Source organism: Amblyomma maculatum, unplaced genomic scaffold (assembly GCF_055883805.1).
Source record: "Amblyomma maculatum isolate TAMU_Amacu unplaced genomic scaffold, ASM5588380v1 scaffold_22, whole genome shotgun sequence".
Classification (NCBI taxonomy): Eukaryota; Metazoa; Arthropoda; class Arachnida; order Ixodida; family Ixodidae; genus Amblyomma; species Amblyomma maculatum.
In genome coordinates, this window is record NW_028146747.1 from 3018699 (window position 1) to 3026549 (window position 7851).

The window sequence follows — 7851 nt, forward strand, 5'->3', positions numbered from 1 at the left end:
ATGATGTTACAGATGAAATCGGAATATTATCGAAAGCGTAAGCTGAGGTAGTAGTATTTTGTCTGGAAACACTCATTAAAGTGCACATGCAAGGGTTTATTTTCATTTGCCATTTTTTACACCAAAGAAATATATAATGTAACGGGTATTGCGCCAGAAGTCCAGGCAATGCCCTGAGCCTAGAAGACTGCCGAAGTCCGAGAGCGGTCCGAGCAGCGGTCTGAGCGCGGTTCCAGGCAACTAACTTCGTCGTCTACGCCAACCAGCAACAACTTCATCGTCTACGCCAACTAGCCACTGAATGTCTCCGCTTCGTCGTCGACTATAGTTTGTATCAATATTTATTTCTGCCTACAACCGCTGGCTTAGAGCCACTCAAAAGTATCTTCTTCGCTTTTCTAACCCTTAGTAACACCAAGACGCGATCTATCACTTTCATTATACCGTAAGGTTCGCCTAGATGTATCTCGAATGACTACAGCCAGATGCTTCTGTTTCCCATTGTTCAGGGGTTTTTTTCCAGTCAAGTTTGGCTGCTTTACCTAACATTTCTTTGCGTACTTTAAATTCAGCACCGGCCAGTGCAATGTGCTGCCATTCGATGACGACGAGTATGCTCGATGCTGTTGCTATCGCTGAGTTGTTTCATTCTTTTTGCGGGCGTAAGTCAGCCTAACACATACTTCATTCTATTGGTGCCATCGTCTTTTCGTGTGTTTTCATCGGAAGGTTCATCATCGCGTGACATCCGGGGGAGATGCTGCCGTTTATATTTCAAGCTTGTTCAAATTTGTTCCAGTGAGTTAAATAATTGACCGAAATCGACAGCCCGGGAAGAAAAGCACGAGATCATGCCGATTGTTTGCAACACACTAAATTGTTTTGACAGTGACATAACAAATTAACAGTAAGTGACCCCTTCTTAGTATCTACGGCATTCACTGTACTTGCGCTTGCGCTGGGCTTTAGAGGATAGTTTCTGAGTCTACCTTTACTGAACGTCCTTGCACAGTCTAAACAATGACATTACACCTTACTGCTAGAAATGTTGCGAACACTTATTGCATGAGGTGGGAAATTTAAAACTGAAGTAAAGAAAGCAAGACTAGCAGCAGAAGTGACACGTTGGCGCCGGGTAACCTAAAAACTCGCGAATAGCGGTTTGAGTGCACATCAATATATTCTCTAACGGAAAATCCAGAGAATGTGAAGAGAACGCGCTAAGAATGTATTTTAGGTTTCTTTTAAAACAATTGCTCATGCGACCGTGCGCTGAGACGAATGATGCAAAAGAATGGTTCTGGCAGGGAGTTGACGCACGGCTGCCGAGCAGAGATGAGTACGCATCAACTGCCGGTGGACCCGTCTTAAACCGCACATCTCTCGCGAATAGCAGCTCGCTACTACATATACCAGCGTATGGAAACCGACATCGGAGCCAAACTCGAAGGAGAAGGATAACAAATTCAGAATGCTGTGTGATTTTGGAGTTCCACGTAGGAGGACTGGAGTGTTGTATGTACAGCAAATCCCCTGTGCAGACTTTCTCCTAGTCTATAGTGCGAAATGGCTGCCCAAATCAAGTTGATCTCATTTTGTTTATTTTTTTTGTATATTTGCTGCCAAACTAGAGCCGTTATTTGCACTGATTATTAATCAAATGCATTCATGGGCGCATAACTTGTGATCCAAGGAGCGCCTAGTGGGAAAGTAGTGCTAAAATATAACGAGTGCGTTAGGGCTATATTTTCAAGCTGGAGCCAAGAAAAGCATTGCACACCGTCTAGTGCGCCTCCATTTTATTGGCGCTAGCTCACCTGCTTGAGCAACTTAATCACCTACACTAAATCTGTGGTTGGGGGCTGGTGCCCATTTCCAACTTTCGCATCATTAAACAAGAAATCAACGCAACATATCCGTCTTCTCATTTCCCAACACTGATTCGCGCATGCTTATGTTGAAGCCGGAAAGCTGTTTGTCTCGGACAGTACATTTATTTCTTGAGCAAAGCGTTAACAGTAGGTTAATGGTAGACCATGAGTGCAGCTGGCGTTCTATCTAATTTCGCGCCGGAAGTAGTCATCAGCGCTCGAACCTTCGTCGTCAAACTAGTTTTCTAGAGCGGACGTCTGGTAATCATAGCGTAAATTGGCGAAGGGTACTCGTTTTCTCATTAATCATACGACCCGCTTGACAGCTGGAATTAGATGGCGTTATGACAGTGCTCAGACGCTGTTCTAAAGGCGCAGTTTCGGTGTTGTTCTGCCACAAAGATAGTAGAGCGAGAGGGCCTCCATTCGAGGTTATTTTCTAATTTAGGGTAGTCTTTTTTTCACCACGTCAATGAGGTATACGCCCTGCATCTCTGCATTCTATATCGTATGTGATGGTGCAAGCCATATATGTGGGCAATTCGCGTTTCAGACATATTTACATGGTTAGTTCGATTGCCTTGACATTATAGTGCTTTTACGTTGCCCTCTGAAGCAGGAAAGTGGAGATGAAAGGGCGAAAGAGCGAAGACACGCGAGTTGAGGTAACTGTAGGCTAACCATTCCGCAGTAGTTAGTGTTCCGGTAGGGGGCAATTCAGAGCGGCGGCATGGGGACGGCGGACGGCTGTGTCGTTGTATAAACGGTTTGACACCGTGGTTGGGAATACTACGCGCAGTTGTTCATTTCTGCACTTAGTGCTAGAAATGAACAACTTCGAATCCAGAGACAATCATTATGTAGAATGAAATGACGTGTCAATGGGCACTACGGTAGGTCATAATATGCGGTCATATTTGCGGGAATTGTCGAAACTGCCCTAAAAACTGCCACCTCGCCCCTCTTTTCTATACCAGATTCCTAGACGAAATTTGTCTTATTTGGTATCATTGTGAAGATAAACTATTCAAATTCATCACTTAACAATATTCGCAAGAATATTTCTTTTTCTCGTACCTAGTCTGCCTCAGTGAATAGCTCTCTGGATGTCATGGTCAATTTCGCAAAGAAACATCAGCGTTTAGTAAGCCACAGACAGACACCATTATATGCATTTCTAAAGTGGCAATGCAAAGTCTTGAAATATGGGAATAACATAAAGCAAAGGTTCAAAATGGAAGCGCATATACTATCGTGGGGAGGACTTTGCTTCCAGCTGTCAGACGATCCACAAAGATTTGGCCCGGCAGTGTTACCGGACGCCTATTATTGATGATGCCGGCAAAGGAGCTAAGCCCACGATGACCGAAGCATCTTAAATCGCAACACGCCTGCGCAATATGGTTTCCAAACTACCCTCATCCTAATTTACTCAGAATCAGCATCGAATGCTAATCCTATTCTTAAAAAAAACACCATAAAATTTTTCTCCAAAGAGACAAAATAAATTGCATAATTCCTTAACCACTCCGTGTCGCATACAGGAGGGCAAGAAACATGAAAAACATTGTGACTTCATCAAAACTAAACAATCATAAAGTCTCAGAATATGCACCTTGCAATACGCCTCGCTGTAAGGTCCTGTGATTAATACAGCTACAAGAGTCCAAAGCACAGCGTCCTCTTTTTTGTTCAAAATTAGAGGAGAATTTAACTGTTGCACGAGTAACGTAGTCTACCTTCTCGAATGCTGCGTGTGCCATGAGTAATATTTTCACGTGCTTTTAGGCGTCATGAGAAGAAGAGGCTGGAGAGAGAAGAGGGAACAGAAGCTGGTGTCTTGCGAACTTGCACAGCCTAGACTACAAATAAACACCAGCGTTATATTTTCAATACGTAACCGTTATGGTGGAGCATGCTGAGTAACTCAACATGGATCCCCGTGGTCTTCGCCAAAGCCGCCGACTCGCTGGCTTACTACCCCAACCTTCCAAAATGGCTCAAGACGGTGACGCTGGCCGAAGAACACCTGCGGTGAGCAACTGGTAGCATTACCGCGAGCCGCGCACCTTTTATGGAAAATCTGACGAGGACGTCAATGAGTAGCTAACCAACTACGAACGGGTGAGCCGGCATAATAGTTAGGATTCGATCGTGAAACCAGCTAAAGTATTTTAGAAAGGCACTTTTACAGTTTGGTTTGGCAATCATGAAGATTCGCTTACTAGCTGGGATCGTTTCACAGAAGAGATAAAGAAGTTCTTTATTGATGGATCCACGAAGAATTAACGCGCGGATCAAACATTGTTGCAGAGAGCCCAGGTACATCAGGAGAGTTGCAGCGCATATATCGAGAACCATTATGAAATTATGCCAGATTATTGAGCAAGATTGCAAACCCACGAATGGATGAGGAAGATGAAGTGGGACACTTGCTCAAAGGTACCGCTGAAGATATCTGTACGTTCCTTATTAGCAGAGACAATTTGAACTCCCCAGCTGACGTGTATCAGGACTTTCGAAACCTTGAAGTTACGCCGCACAGCACCTAAATTTTGGGCAACTGGCCAACGTTACATCCGTCGCGAGCGTTGATGTCAGTGCTCCGGAGTCGTTGATTTAATACGCCGTGTGGTGCGGGAAGAATTGCTGCGTAACAAAGAGGCGTAGAGATACAACTTTTGCCTGGCATGCAAGAGAATCTTTGTTCGAATTCAAGTGCCGCGCAAATCTCCGCCGGATCAAAAAAAAAAAAAAAGAAATCGCGTGTCAATATACTTGCATAAACAGGTTTGTGGTGCGAGCTCATGCAAGTCAACACCTCCGGCAACGCACTCCCTCACCAGAACAGAAGCTGGTCACTCAGGTGGAGTAATTGGCCGCAACCTCCCATAAGTACCTACAAGAACCACGGCCCTTAATCACCGGCGGCTGCGGTGCAACTGAACACGGCGGCAGTCAGACATGTGACGCAGCAGGGGGGGGGGGGGGGCAACAATCTGAGGCTCCGCTGGACAAGATGCCATTGGAAACTTACCCTGGGAACATTTAACCCTGCAACCCTAGATAGCGAAGCTAGTCTACTAGTGCTGTTGGAGGAACTAGAGGGTATGAAATGGGATGCTATAGAGCTTAGGGGAGTTACGAGGCCGAATAAGTCATATAAGGTACTGAAGGAGGGGTATGTATCGGGTTATTAAGGTTTACCCGAGAGGCGAGAACTAGGAGTAGGTTTTCTTGTCAATAGGTATATAGATGGCCTCAATAACATTAAAGAGAGGGTGGCAGGCATCGCAATTGAAGTTGAAGTTGAAGTTGAAAGTTTATTTTCGAATCGAAAAACAATGTACAAGAATATACAGTGAGAGGTCCCATGGTACAAGACCGCTGGTGGGACCTCCCATGGTAATATATTTCGATAGGCAACGTGAAGAATAATATTATTGTAAGAATATTTATGAAGCAACACTTAAAATAAATAACGAAATACATAGTAAAAAGTACATTGCCGACAGAGTTAGATATAAAAATAGATTACAGAAAAAAAATACAAATAAAAAACACTTACGAATTCCGCGACACAAAAGATAAATTAAAAATCACAAATTAAGAAGGAAATTTTTTAATTTCTACTCGAGCAAACAAAATTTATTAGTTTGATTAATGTCGAAATTCAAACAACTCCAAAATGATATGGAAGAAAATTGAAGGCATTGTTTCCCGTAGTTAGCACTGACCTTATGTAGTAGAAAATTACTACGTAGAGCGAACCGTTTAACGCTGTTGTTTTTGATCGTGCCGGGAGGAAAAATGCTAGATGGGAGCTGATGGTGAAGAATCTTAAAAAATAGAATACCGATATTATAAAGGTAAAGAGCGGCGTAGTGGTGGCGTAGCGGTAGACATTCCGCCTCGCATGCAAGAGGACCGGGGTTCAAATCCCGGTGCCGCGCAATTCTACACCGGATGAAAAAAAAAAAAAGAAAAAAATCCGCGTGTCGATGGAATTGCATAGACAGGTTTGGGGTGCGACCTGATGCCGGGGAACACATACGGCAACGCACTCCCTCACCAGAACAGGAGTTGGCCACTCTGGTGCAGTAATTGGCCGCAACCTCCTATGATAAGCTCCATAAAACCCCGGCCCTCAGTCACCAGCGACTGCGGAACAAGTGACCACGGCGGCGGTCAGACCTGTGACGCCGCAGGGGGTGCTAAGAAAGCCTGGCTCCGCTGGACAGGCCGCCATTGGAAACTGACCGTGGCAACGTTTAATGCTAGAACCCTAGCTAGTGAAGCTAGTTTAGCAGTCCTGTTAGAGGAACTAGAGGGCATGAAATGGGATGTCATAGGGCTTAGTGAGGTTAGGAGGCCGAACGAGGCATCGAGGTTTACCAGAGAGGCGACAAATAGGAGTAGGTTTCCTTGTCAATAAGTATATAGCGGGTAATATAGATGAATTCTATAGTATTAATGAGAGGGTTGCAGGCGTCGTAATTAGGCCTAATAAGCGGTATAAACTGAAGGTTGTACAGGCCTATGCACCTACATGTACTTATGATGACCAGACAGTTGAAAGCTTCTACGAAGATGTAGAATCGGCAATGCGAAAAGTAAAGACGCAGTATACTGTACTAATGGGCGACTTCAATGCCAAGGTAGGGAAAAAACAGGCAGGAGACAAGGCAGTAGGTGACTATGGCATGGGTTCTAGGAATAGCAGGAGGGAGTTACTAGTCAAGTTTGCAGAGCGCAAAACCTTCCGAATCATGAATACCTTCTTCAGCAAACGGAAGAACCGGAAATGGACATGGAAAAGTCCTAACGGACAGACTAAAAATGAAATCCACTTCATAATGTGTTCAACCCCCGCCATTATGCAAGATGTAGAGGTAATCGGGAAAGTACGATGCAGTGACCACAGGATGGTGAGGTCCCGAATTCGCCGAAATCTGAAAAAGGAACGCAACAGATTAGTAAGAAAGAAACCCATCAACGAATTAGTGGTGAGGGGGAGGGCAGAAGAGTTCAGGATCTCGCTACAAAATAGGTATTCAGCTCTAACTGAGGATGGCGACATTACCCTAGAGGCAAGGAACAATAATTTCAGAGATATCATTACTGAGTGCGCGGTAGAAGTAGGCGGTAGGATAGTTAGAGAGGATACCGGTAAGCTGTCTAAGGAGACGAAAGATTTGATTAAGAAACGCCAGAGTATGAAAGCTTCCAATCCAACAGACCAGATCGAATTGGCCGAGATATCAAAGCTAATCAATAAGCGCAAGGTGGTGGATATAAGAAAGTATAACATGGAGAAAATTGAGCATGCTGTAAAGAACGGGGGAAGCCTTAAAGCGGTAAAGAAGAAATTGGGCATAGGCAAAAAACACATGTATGCGATAAGGGACAAGGCGGGCAACGTCATCACTAATATGAAAAAGATAGTCAAAGTAGCCGCGGAGCTCTATACAGATCTCTACAGTAGCCAAAGTAGTCAGGATCGTAATGAGATTGGCGGTAGGGAGAAACAGTCAGACGTTCCACCAGTGACGAAGGACGAGGTCAAGAAAGCACTAGAAACTATGAAAAGGGGGAAATTAGCTGGAGAGGATCAGATAACTGCAGATTTGCAGAAGGACGGGGGGGATATCGTGCTAGAAAAACTGGCCACCCTCTATACGCAGTGCCTGGTGTCATCGACGGTACCCGAACCAGGGAAGAATGCAAACATTATCCTCATTCACAAGAAAGGGGACTCTAAGGACCTTAAGAATTACAGACCAATCAGCTCACTGTCTGTTACGTATAAGGTATTTACGAAGGTAATCGCTAATAGAATCACGACAACCTTAGACTGCAATCAAGCAAAGGATCAAACAGGGTTTCGGAAACTGTACTCTACTATCGATCATATTCATACCATCAATCAGGTGATAGAAAAATGCTCTGAATATAACCAGCCCTTATGCATAGCATTCAT